At 32.8% G+C, this 13793-nt stretch overlaps 3 long non-coding RNA genes across 4 annotated transcripts in view; all 3 read left to right on the top strand.

Annotated features, from left to right (window-relative positions):
* Positions 1 to 9631, top strand: part of LOC108735134 — a 478298-nt gene extending 468667 nt beyond the window's left edge. Inside the window, exons 10-12 of one of the 2 annotated variants that reach the window (XR_003231814.1) lie at positions 8279 to 8515; positions 9360 to 9483; positions 9540 to 9627. This is a non-coding gene — a long non-coding RNA (uncharacterized LOC108735134). Of the gene's footprint in view, positions 1 to 8278; positions 8516 to 9359 lie in introns of both variants that reach the window. The other variant, XR_003231813.1, reaches the window with a different exon arrangement.
* Positions 9632 to 10907: 1276 nt separating this feature from the next.
* On the top strand, positions 10908 to 11706 carry LOC112905460. The gene is made up of 3 exons (XR_003231822.1): positions 10908 to 11123; positions 11228 to 11316; positions 11695 to 11706. It is a non-coding gene; the product is annotated as an uncharacterized LOC112905460 (long non-coding RNA).
* A 760-nt stretch (positions 11707 to 12466) lies between these two features.
* Positions 12467 to 13620, top strand: LOC108735113. The gene is made up of 3 exons (XR_001937510.2): positions 12467 to 12676; positions 12898 to 13135; positions 13492 to 13620. It is a non-coding gene; the product is annotated as an uncharacterized LOC108735113 (long non-coding RNA).
* The last annotated feature ends 173 nt before the right edge of the window (positions 13621 to 13793 follow it).

Consider the following 13793-nt stretch of genomic DNA (forward strand, 5'->3'; position numbering starts at 1 on the left):
TATCGCATGCTTTAAAGACGTTTTAGACCATCCGTTTTATTCTCATTCCACGCATAGAGGCTGTAGCTACCTCGAGTTTTTTGGTGGACGCTATCTCAGAAACGGTTAGAGATAGGCTTCTGAAAATGTCATAAATCGTCGTATCGCATGCTTTAAAGACGTTTTAGACCATTGGTTTTATTCTCACTCCTCGCATAGTAGAATAGAAACAGAAAGGAAACAAAGGCATGCAAAAGATAAGAAGTCGTACTCTACATTGCAGAAATAAAATTAGGAAAAATATATGTACAAAATATTTACACAAAAAAAAAAAACAATAAAAGTTTTTTCGCCACATGACATTAAAAGAAACTGAATTTTGAGTGAAATGAATTGATGAATAGGACTCGAATAATTTTTACAACCTTCATTATTATTCAATCTTTTGATGTTCTTCCTATTTTTGTGAGCAATTTCGTAATTTGACTATTTCTAAATCTTGCTCGCCACTCTAGAAATCCAGTTTCAACGTTTAAGCTTTTTAATTTCCGTCGTTTATGTAGTGGTTACAATTAGAAATAGGTCATTGTGTGGTAATTGCGGAACACGATAATAGACGGCCTCATCGTCACCATCTCATCTTCTCAATGGTCCATGTTCCTCATCAGCTACCCCTCTTGAAACGTCGTCGTTCATTTAGTTTCGTAACCTCTTCTTCTCTTGGTCTGGGTCTGGTTCTGGTATCGGGTATCGTCGTGCTTGCCGGGTCATTATAGTTGAAATACGACAATTACTCCAGAAACGTCTAGCTGCGAATGAAAGGGTTTATTGTTCTATAGAATTTCAAAAGCTTGCATTCGCCCGTAACTCTACACCGTTTCATGGAGGCATACGCATCACAATTGTTGTATATTAAAGGGCCTTCCCTGATGAGCGATGCTAGCCAGAAATTGTCCGACGTTGTCAAATTTGCTCGATTATTATGGTGCTTATGCTAAATAGAATCGGCTATTGAACCATATGCATGGTTCACGTCAGGCGAAGTATTCTGTTTGGGGATGGGGGGCGGGGCAACCCAATAATCAACTGCTGTATCTTATTTTTTCAACTAAAGTTTGTCACACACACGCCCAAAAATATGCATTTATAAATAAAAAATAATTATCAAACAATAATGTTAAATCAGCTTAATTTCATCCCACTATAAATTACCTCAAGTTGATGAGGTAAAACTGTCCGTTGCTGCTTACTGCCTCGCCGAGAATCGAACCCGAAAAACTTTCTTAAAGTACTTATATAAAAGAAGTAGCTAAAACAATAGGTTAATATCGAATTCGCCTGTGCCTAAGCTACCTGAGGGGTGTAATGTTATTTATTTAATTTGCAATCTTAAAGCGACGTTTCGCCTTTTTGGTGGAAGGCTTTATCAAGGTAGATTACAATAACTTAGTAATCTACCTTGATAAAGTCTTCGACCAAAAAGGCGAAACGTCGCTTTAAGATTGCAAATTAAATAAATAACATTTCACCCCTCTGGTCGCTTTCATTGAAACAATTCTAAATTATATAACGTTTGGCTTCAATAACGATTGATATTCGCTAAGTAAACCGTAAACTTGAATAANATAAATAACATTTCACCCCTCTGGTCGCTTTCATTGAAACAGTTTTTATATTTCTTTTAATTAAACTTTCAACTTTTTAGAGGTCCTCTTTACATTCTACGTCTACTTCATTTGCCAAGAAAAATTTACGTGAATGTGTTTTCAGCAACTCATTTCATGATAGATAAAATTTCCGTGTTTTTATTCATGTTTTGCTTCATTTTCTTCCTTCACTTCGTAATTATAATCGGAGGTCTAAACGAAGATACATCACAAAGAAATTAGAAAGTTTCTGCAAAGTTTATAGAGTGAATGCAGACGATTCATATCGTTGCTCGTTAGAGAAACATGAAACTTCCGAAATAAAAGAAGGAAAAAATGAATAGGGCGAAAATGTTGACGTTAATAACTGTATTAAATGATCCATCAACACCGTTGCCAAGCTCCTTCACTTGAAAATCTGTTTAATACAGTAATTTCTAAAGATTTCAGTCAAAAAACTGTAAAAGGGTGACACTGAAATTTTTGTCGATCTCCATACCGATCGTGCCCATTATTATCTTTCAGAATTACTATTCGACATGGAAAATAAATGAACTACAGTCCAGAAAAGTGGTATCTACTTTTGTTTAATCAAGAAGAAATTGGAAGTCAGATAAGTCAGGACGAAAGGATATAAAGCACAGGATAGCGCAGAGTCGAGTCGCTTTCAATAAAAAGAAGTCACTTCTATGCTCGTAAACGGTTAATTTAAATATTCCAAAAAGATTGTTAAAGGTGTATGTTTGGAGCGCGGCGCTATACGGGTGCCAAACATGGACAGTAGGTGTGGCAGAAAAGAAAAGGTTAGAAGCGTTCGCAAAGTGGTGTTACAGACCAATGATGAGGATACCGTGGGTAGAGAAGGTTAGAAATGTGAGGTATTAGAGAGAATAGGAAAACAGAGGACTCTATGGAAGTCAATAAGAAATAGGCGAGATAGGATGGTAGGACACCTTCTCAGACATGAAGGTCTAGTCAGAAACATATTAGAGGCAGGAGTTAAAAGGAATAGAGGTAGGCGTAAATTAGATTGCTGTTAGCAAATAGTTAAGGATGTGAGGTGTTCTAGTTTTAGGGAAATGCGAAGATTAGTCGAGGATAAGAAAGTCTTAGCACTTATGATGATGAAGAACAAAAATTTTCGGTACAGGTGTGTAAAAATTTCAAATCAGCCTTCTATGCATAAAAACCTACTCTTTGCTATAATCAAACACATCTTAAATAAATCAAACGAAAACTAAAGAAAGATTTCTTCGGGGGAGGTTTTCTGGGCGCAATAATTTTCAAGTAATTGTAGAGTTAAATTGACTCTTTTCATAATTAATGAGAAATGAACCTTTTTCTGGATGGTACGCCCCGTTATTTATACTAGATACAAAACGTTACGAACGTAATTTAAATAATGGAAACAATAAACATAAAAAGGAAGTAAGCAGTTGCTAGCAAATAAATTACCTCTAGAAATTTCTTCTCGGACGTTTTGGAAGTTGTTTTTTCCAATGCGTCTGGGACCACCTCCCGTTACGTATATGAGGGCGCTTCCAAGACAAAGCAACTAACCCTTGTCTCCTAATTTGTGTCCTAGTCGTAAATAATCTTAATGGCCCTAAGAATATGCCCAGCGAAATTATTTCGAAATATAATAAAGAAGCTCCATTCCAGCATACGTATAATGTTCTTGAGATAAATCGTAAACAGTCTCATGGTTACGATATCATCTACTACGGTGCAGTTATTTTTCTCTAACACCCCACAATGCCACAATAGACGTTCCTACTTGACGGCTCCTATTATTGTATTCACTTATCAGGGGATGTATCTTGTTGGATGTACTTTTATTTGTAATCTACACCGCCTAAACTAAAGATAAAACTGTTAATGTTGTGGAAAGTTAGATTGTGACTAAAGTGACTCGCATGGGGTCTTTAAAAAAGCGTTTTTGTAATGTATACCCTCATTAATTTTATCCCTTTAATTTTGGAAACGCTTGGAGACGAGGAAGAGTGTGTGGATCACTGTATAAAAGTCCCAAATGCGAATCGATATAACAAAAAGAAGGAACAAACTGTAATGACAAATAGTTTGTTTCATGTCATCATCATCATAAGGTCGTCAGATTGGACACGCATCTCCACTCCTTCCTACCCTGAGCTAATCTTCGCTTTTCCCTAAAACTATAACATCCCACATCCTTAACTATTTGCGAACAATAATCTAATCTATGTCTACCTCTACCCCTCCTAACTCCTGTTTCCGCATCTAATATGTCTCTGACTAGACCTTCATGCCTGAGAAGGTGTCCTACCAACCTATCTCGCCTATTTTTTATTGACTTCCATAAAGTCCTCTGTTCTCCTACTCTTTCTAATACCTCTTCATGTCTAACCTTCTCTATCCACGATATTCTCATCATTCGAAAGTAACACCACATTCCGAACGCTTCTAACCTTTTCTTTTCATCTCGCTCATCGTGCATGTTTCGCACCCGTCCAGCGCCGCGCTCCAAACATACACCTTTAACAATCTTTTCGAATTTCTAAATTAATCGTTAATGAGCATAGAAGTGACCCTACTACTCCTTCCGTCCTGACTTGTCTGACTTCCTAGATACCTAGAATCAGCCACTTATTCTAATCTTCCGTCTCCTATCTTTATATTTAAATTCGCTCTTTCCCTAGTTTTTCTTCTGTTACACACCAGTATTTTTGTTTTACATTTATTTATTTTCATACAATACTGTTTTGCCAATACCGCTTCCATTTTATTTAGAGCTATCTCTAATCTATTCTAAATAATACAAATTCTCTTTTAATATTAAATTAAACTAATTATATTCCTAAATATCTAAATACATATATAAAATTAGTTGCTACATACAACACCTAGAAATGAAAAGGTATTAGAAATAATAGGAAAATTGAGGACTAATATGGAAGTCTATAAGAAATAGGTGAAGGAATGGAATAATGTAAAACTAATAATACGTATTTAGTAACAAAATTGATTTGTGAAACTATTGAAATACATTTTAGGACTGACGACCTTATAATGATGATGATATACCTAAGACTAGACTTACCTAGACTTACTCACATTATCTCTGAATTACTATTAAGTACTGACTATTACAGATAAAATAATGAAAAATCTTTTGAAAATTAGGTTGAAAGGCTAGTACCCCTTTTCATGACATGGAATTTAGGACCATGCGTAATAACCTCATAACGCGAATAGTTTCTAAATAAGGACGAAAACCCTTGGACGGGAGAACGGACGGCCCTTGTGCGGTCACTGGAAATAACATAATTCAAGAGTGGTCTTCATATTTTATTGCTTTCACCAAACACATAAACTTTAAGGCATTTTTGTTTATTATTCTCTTCATTGGCAGATGTATGTGTATAACAGATTCCTTTAAATTGATAGTACGATTAATAACTAAACCAAACTGATATTAAACTATTGAACAATTTTGTTCGATGGAATAAACAAATGTAAAACGAATAAAACGTATTTCGCCAGATGGGGAGAGTATCTTCAGGAGTACCAAAAATCATTTGTGAAACTATTGAAANTTACATAACCATATTTCAACAACTTGAAAAAAAATGTTTTTATTTAAGAGCAAAGTATTCACATAAAAAGTCTTCACACAAGCGGGCAAAATTACAGCAATTTAAATTGCGGCCGGACCTTGAGAACAATTTGCAGTATTGAATTAATTTTGATGTACATATTTATGTATATAAATTCTAATTGTCAAGAACGTATTCTTTTTTTAAAATCTTGTTACAGATTAAACGCATTACATCACTGCTTAAATTAACAGATTGTTTCTAATTTAAACTAAGGTTAATCTTTACAAAAAATTTATATTACAATGATTTAAGATTGTTATCTTCATTTTAGGTACACATTTTTCAGTAGCGTGTGGAAATGATATGTAGATGTATGTTTTAGTAAAATCGATTCGTAGCATTTAGGGCAAAAAAATCAAACTATAGTACATAATAACTCTTAAAAATTAAGAATAGTATCTACAATGTGCCTTGGATAGTTGAAATTATCGTAATAACTTGTTTAGGGACTTAAATTGTGGCCTTTATTAGTTAGTTAGTTTTTTTTTCAATTGGATACTAATTTTTGGTGTTAACCGTCTAAATGAAAATTGTTCTCTTTTTATTCAAATTGCTTATAGTTGTAGTTTTATGATTGCAAAAGGATAAAATTAAAATATTTCATGAGTTATTCAAAACTATATTTTAGGATTATACTTTGTTGTGCAAAATCTAGAGAGAAATGTTTTGATATTAAACTGTTATCGAGTTTACATGTAAGGAAACGGAGTAATGAACTTTTTCGGATATATCTAATAACAGTATAAAATCCCCGATTTTCTAATTTAATTCGTAGTCTGAGACATTGAAAAATTAATCCCAGATTTATGATCAGTAACCAAAGAAACTGTAAACATACATCTCGAGCATATACTCGAAGTCTTAATTCTAACTTTCAATTTTGTAAAATTGACTACAAAATCGTAATCAGCGAGGCCTAGAGCCCCTATATGCTATTTAACTACTCAATTTTAATTGAGACATTAATTGATAATGTTTATCGATGCTGTGTTTTCTTCCGGATTTTTTGGCCGTGGTCCGTGGAATCTTGCTTATCCAGACGTTTCGCCGTTCTTTGCTGACGGCATCTTCAGTGGTGACTGAACAGATTCTGGGTCAGAACTGATCATCAGTTACGACTCAGCACCTACTCAAAAAACCACGAAGAAAACACAACATCGATAGACGCCGGCCGGGAAAGCCTAAGAACCCATCTAGAAATGTCAAACAAAAAACCAAAGATCCATCCTCAAACTAAAACTTACAGAAGATTAAAATCTTATACTTTTGGCACACATTTGAAGTTAAATTTTCAGAAGCAGAAAAGAGGCAGACATTGGAGTCACTCTGTCAACTTTCCCTTTTTGCAATGAAAATAAATAATGAAATTTATTTCTTTTGAAATAGATGTGGACAAATTTATTCTACGACTCCCGAAATTCATCAAAACGTTGTACCATTTTGGTACGGAATACTAAAATACAGGGTGTAACAAAATTAGGTGCGGACCTTTGGAAACTAGATGCAATCATCACCATCATCATATCATCGTAAGGTCGTCACTCATAAGACTGGTTCGACACGCATCTCCATTCTTTCCTATCCTGATCTAAACTTCGCATTTCCCTAAAACTAGAACAACCGACATCCTTAACTATTTGCGAACAGTAATCTAACCTAGGTCTACCTCTACCCCTCCTAACTCCTGTTTCTGCCTTTAATATGTCTCTGACTAGACCTTCATGCCTGAGATGTCCTACCAACCTTTCTCGCCTATTTTTTATTGACTTCCATAGAATCCTCTGTTCTCCTATTCTTTCTAATACCTCTTCATTTCTAACCTTTTCTACCCACGTTATCCTCATCATTCGCCTGTAACACCACATTTCGAAGGCTTCTAACCTTTTCTTTTCCGCCGCGCCCACTGTCTATGTATCGCACCCGTACAACACCGCGCTCCAAACATACACCTTTAACAACCGTTTTCGAATTTCTAAATTAACCATTCGCGAGCACAGAAGTAATCAGATGCAATGAAGGGCAAAACAAATTAAGACAATCACAATAATTTACTGTTGGATGTCGGTCCTGTGCCTGAATTGGCAACGTATGTGTCCCCGAATAGTTTACTGCAATAAAAACTCTGCAGTTACCTATGCATCGACGGAAAATGTAAACATTGCCGATTATCGAAAATCTAAGATAAGCATAAACAGTTTAGTACTAGAAATAATGGTTAGACTAAATAAATTAAACCTGTACTTGATTTTCTTGTTTTATAACGCCCTATCACCTCCTGTTACACCCTGCATACTAGATACTTATAAATATCAATCGTTTATATTTCATACTATTGAAACAAAGTATTCATCAAATTCATAATTTATAGTTCCGATCGTACCATATTTTATTAAACTCCTAAAGGCTAGTTAACAAAATTACTTCTGTAAATAATAATAAAAATTAATGAAAGGAACGAATTTGTGTGACAGAATATTTAATCAGCTACATATGTCCTGTGAAGTTTTTTACGACTTTAAAGGCAAATACGATCCCAATAAATTGCTTTCGAACCACCTATAAACTCTGCAGGATGTAAAGAAGCTGATTTCGACAATAAAGATATCATTTTTCCGTGCTCTAAACAGGCCCAATTAAGCGGTTTTATTTATATCTTAAGAGCGTCATTTATATGAATACAAGTTTTACATTTGTCACAAAACAAAAATTACGACACCTAGAGGCGCATTTGTTTTAACGACATGACAGATCCACATTAATACAGTGTGTTCAAACTTGTAAAAATTTTAGGAACGAATTATTTATTGGTGTCACAATTTCATGATTAAAATATTTTATCAGCGAACAATAATATTGGAAAATAATGTAATTAAATCCTTCCAATATCGTGATTTCAAAATTCAAAATTTAAAAATTAAATTGTGTACGGGAATTTTTGAAGTAATATCTCGAAATTTTGTTTAAAAATTTTTAAAAAAATGAACCCATACTAATGGTATACTTCTTTTGTTTCAGTGTTCCTGATATTCATTCATGAACCCAGGCAACTTGTTAAGGACAAAGTCATGCCACCGTAAAAGATGAAACCACGAAAAGAAAGAAAAGAGCATTTAAGAGGGCTCCATAGGCGTCGATTCCAGATGAAGAATAAGGGAAGAAACGTGAGAGAAATAAAATCCAAAGGACCAACTCTTCACAAAGGAGTACTCTATTCGCACAGTATTACATTAAAGAATATAACTGTCATGAACGGTAAGATATTTGAAAATGAATACTTTAAAAATGTTACAATTAAAAAAGTCAATATTATAAAATAATGAGTAGAATTATATATCAGTTTCTATATAAATTAATCAAGGGAGNTCTTAGACATTTTGTTTATATTAATGTATTGTTATTTGAAATACGGGGAGTCCCATAAATATCACCCAGCAATTTAAATTTTAAAGCTGGTAAATTGTTTTCGAGTAACTTGAACTTTTATCAAATTTTTGAAAAATTCTTATTTTTTTTTGTATAACATTCTTAAACAATTTTACTATAATTCATGCTTTATAGTTTAGAATTTATGAGTAGCTACTGCGTTTTTCCTTAATTGTATATTTTAAAAATATTTCTTTACTCTTTTTTGATATCAATCAGCCTCAAAAAAAAAATACGCTCAAAGAGAGTGTCAAACATGATAATAATAGATTCCAATTTCTCTTGAGAAAGTATCAGTACCTGAAGTTCTAATGAAGCATTTCCTAGATATTTATAACTTATCTTCAATATGCAACTTTTAAACAACCTTTCAGAAATGCTAAAAGCAAATCAGCAGAGTCAGTGCGAAACTGCCCTTTCCAGCAATGCTGCTGGAAAATTTTCCTTTAAAATTGCTAATATAAATTATTTATATGTATATTTTGTCTTCAAGTAATCAGAGTCAGTGATAACGTAAAAGGGGGACTAAATATTTATATTTTTGCCTTAACAGACATTTATTTTATTCATTAATGAATGGTATGTTGTGTATCTGCTTTACAAATTTCCCATTTTAATATCACCACCAACATATCCCTTTAAAATTTTGATTATTATTAATTAAATGTGATAGTGATAGAGAGACCAACAAATGAGAGAATGGGAAGTTAATTTTGACCCTAGCAATGGTATCTCTGAATTTGTTATGATTTTCACATATATAAACTTTGGAATGTCACATTCTGCAACTAATTCAGGTGAGAATAATTAATAATAATTGTAGACTATTAATCAGTTACCAATTTGGTCCCAGAACATTATTCACAGGGTGGCGAGCATATCTTACTTTCATCGACGTTTACTAATGGACATGCCTTAGCGGTCAGAATTGTGGTACAACAAAAGAAAGAGATGGAACGATGTTAACATCGACGTTTACTAATGGACATGCCTTAGCGGTCAGAATTGTGGTACAACAAAAGAAAGAGATGGAATGCAATTTCGGACAATATCCATCTTTCTCACGAGAGTGCGTAAGCGTGTCATCAAAGAGATAGCACTAGTCCGAAACCATACGCCATCTCCCTCACTTTTCGAGCCAAGAAATTGTTACAACGACATACGGCTAAGGCAGGTCCATTAATACATGTCTATGGTTACTTTATATTATAACGTCATATTGTCCGTTAGGGAGTAGGTAATTTTCTAAAACGGTCTGCTTGACGTGTATAGCGCCACTACATGTGATGATTCTATCAGACTCAAAGAGAACATCGACTTAAAATTTTGCAGAAACACTTTCTTTTATAAGAACAGACGTTAAGGGATTTTTATTTTATTTTTAAATTTAAATCTCAACAGTGATGGTGCATAATTTAAACTGAAAAAATAATTTATGTTCAGTTGATACTTTTTTTTCTATCTCTGTTCTATGGTTTTCCCCTTTACATTTGATCTATGTCCACTACTTTAATTGACGAACCATAGATATAATTATTATAAGCATCTATGAATATTATTCTTGTGTGACTCATGCATTATACTTTTATTCTTGAAACAGATGTCACACCACATCGCCATTTTAAATGTAACAATTTTACAATTTTTTTGCTTTTCTGTTAGTGTTTTAATTGTATTTCGTTATTTCTTTACTTAATACAATAGCTAATTTGTTATTTTTTATTTCTACAGATTGGAGACAGATGAGAGAGGAGAATGAGGCTCATTTTGATGCATTCATCTCCTATGATGTTTTAACTTTTCATCGTGGAGACTTATAGGTAATTACGTAAGCATATATGCTTATATATCACATTATTATTTTTTTGTAATTGCTCACAGCATCAATTAAATTGACAAAATTGTTAAAAGTATATCTTGAAACAGACGCCACGTCACCATTTAAAAATTTTACTATTTTAATTAACGTTTCATTTATTTAATACGAGTGTTAAATTCTTTTTTTTTTATCTATTTTCCGTATATATATTTAGACTTTCATTTGAGAGGCGGAAGAAAAGTGAAATATTTAAAATTTCTGCGTAACAGATGTCTATTTTGCTTATTAATGATAGTACATTGTGTATCTATTTTAGCAGACATCTTTGAAATATTTTTAATTAAAATTAGNTAAGGGATTTTTATTTTATTTTTAAATTTAAATCTCAACAGTGATGGTGCATAATTTAAACTGAAAAAATAATTTATGTTCAGTTGATACTTTTTTTTCTATCTCTGTTCTATGGTTTTCCCCTTTACATTTGATCTATGTCCACAACTTTAATTGACGAACCATAGATATAATTATTATAAGCATCTATGAATATTATTCTTGTGTGACTCATGCATTATACTTTTATTCTTGAAACAGATGTCACACCACATCGCCATTTTAAATGTAACAATTTTACAATTTTTTTGCTTTTCTGTTAGTGTTTTTATTGTATTTCGTTATTTCTTTACTTAATGCAATAGCTAATTTGTTATTTTTTATTTCTACAGATTGGAGACAGATGAGAGAGGAGAATGAGGCTCATTTTGATGCATTCATCTCCTATGATGTTTTAACTTTTCATCGTGGAGACTTATAGGTAATTACGTAAGCATATATGCTTATATATCACATTATTATTTTTTTGTAATTGCTCACAGCATCAATTAAATTGACAAAATTGTTAAAAGTATATCTTGAAACAGACGCCACGTCACCATTTAAAAATTTTACTATTTTAATTAACGTTTCATTTATTTAATAGGAGTGTTAAATTCTTTTTTTTTTATCTATTTTCCGTATATATATTTAGACTTTCATTTGAGAGGCGGAAGAAAAGTGAAATATTTAAAATTTCTGCGTAACAGATGTCTATTTTGCTTATTAATGATGGTAAATTGTGTATCTATTTTAGCAGACATCTTTGAAATATTTTTAATTAAAATTAGTTAATAATTGTTTTTGTCCGTTTCTACAGATTGGCTAACAAATTTGGGAAGTTAATTTTGACCCTAGCAATGGTATCTCTGAATTTGTTATGATTTTCACATATATAAACTTTGGAATGTCACATTCTGCAACTAATTCAGGTGAGAATAATTAATAATAATTGTAGACTATTAATCAGTTACCAATTTGGTCCCAGAACATTATTCACAGGGTGGCGAGCATATCTTACTTTCATCGACGTTTACTAATGGACATGCCTTAGCGGTCAGAATTGTGGTACAACAAAAGAAAGAGATGGAATGCAATTTCGGACAATATCCATCTTTCTCACGAGAGTGCGTAAGCGTGTCATCAAAGAGATAGCACTAGTCCGAAACCATACGCCATCTCCCTCACTTTTCGAGCCAAGAAATTGTTACAACGACATACGGCTAAGGCAGGTCCATTAATACATGTCTATGGTTACTTTATATTATAACGTCATATTGTCCGTTAGGGAGTAGGTAATTTTCTAAAACGGTCTGCTTGACGTGTATAGCGCCACTACATGTGATGATTCTATCAGACTCAAAGAGAACATCGACTTAAAATTTTGCAGAAACACTTTCTTTTATAAGAACAGACGTTAAGGGATTTTTATTTTATTTTTAAATTTAAATCTCAACAGTGATGGTGCATAATTTAAACTGAAAAAATAATTTATGTTCAGTTGATACTTTTTTTTCTATCTCTGTTCTATGGTTTTCCCCTTTACATTTGATCTATGTCCACTACTTTAATTGANTAAATTGATTATATCTGAATACTTTTTCATAAGATTTTATTTTACAGAAACATTAGAAGAACTACGGATAAAATTAAATTATGAAATTATGGAGCATTGGTTGTATTAGTCCTCACTTGCCCCGGAAAGTAGCTGAACCCATGGTCCTAATGAAAGCATGAAAGTGCCTTTTTTCCATTGGGAATGACGACAGTGTGCTCAAAAAAGGATTCATGACAATGAACTGGTATGTAACATTATCAATTAAAAATAATAAATGATATCTTCAGATAACTTCAATTTCTTAGACATTTGTAACTTGCTTCAATAGACAACTTTTGAACAACGTTTTAGAAATGGCAGAAGTAGAATTAATGTGGAACAGATTTTTCCATGAGTGTGCATGTTACTGCTTTACTTGATTTAAAAATGATAATTAATTACTATTTCTTGCCTGTTTCTATATAGATTGTCCCACAAATCAGAAGGAATTGCAAAGTATTTTGGTGCTACTAAAACAACCGATGCTTTAGATGTCTTCATCTTGCAACATTATGCAGTTAATTTTGAACTTGCGAGGAGTAGACAACTGGAAATTAATTTGGAAACCACTGAAACACACATTGTTTACAGTGGTATCTCTCCAGGATTTGGCTAGCTCATCACACTTGTAGATTTTAGGACCTACTTTCTGCAGTTAATTAAGGTGAGAATACATGACTTCATTAATCTGTTAACAATTGTCTATTTAAACAGTATAAATTGAGGTTATTGTGCATTTATATCTCTTGACGGTTTTTATTTTCCACAGAATAAAAATTGCATTAATTATTGATCTATCTATGGAGTTTCTTTTTAATCTTTTTCTATTGTTTGCATCGTAAATTGACGTCGTGTTATTTGACATTTATCTATGCCGTGATCTATGGTTGTGATGTAAAATGGCGTGTTAATAACGCTTGTTATTTTGTAATTCAGCTATTTTTACTTGCTTTTTGATACGTTTTTATTTGTGTTCCTTAATTATAAGTGTAATTAATATGTTTTTGTCCATTTCTGCAGGTTATACAATAAATGGGGGAGAATTAATATTCAGTTTGGTTATATTGAAACAGCCAATGTCTACATGGGTGTGGTCTTTCGTGGATTATATTCTTGATTCGCTGTTTCGTCTTCGCCTTGTAACATCATGCAGTTAATTTTCAACCCATGAGTGAGAGCAACTGGATATTTATTTGAATTCCACTGAAATAACAAATTCTCTGCTACAGTATTTCTCCTGGAGTTGAATAACTTTTTACACCTATAAACTTTGGAATGTTACATTCTGCAATTAATTAAGGTGAGAATACTTGATATAATTA

This window comes from Agrilus planipennis, unplaced genomic scaffold (assembly GCF_000699045.2).
Source record: "Agrilus planipennis isolate EAB-ADULT unplaced genomic scaffold, Apla_2.0 scaffold34, whole genome shotgun sequence".
Lineage (NCBI taxonomy): Eukaryota > Metazoa > Arthropoda > Insecta > Coleoptera > Buprestidae > Agrilus > Agrilus planipennis.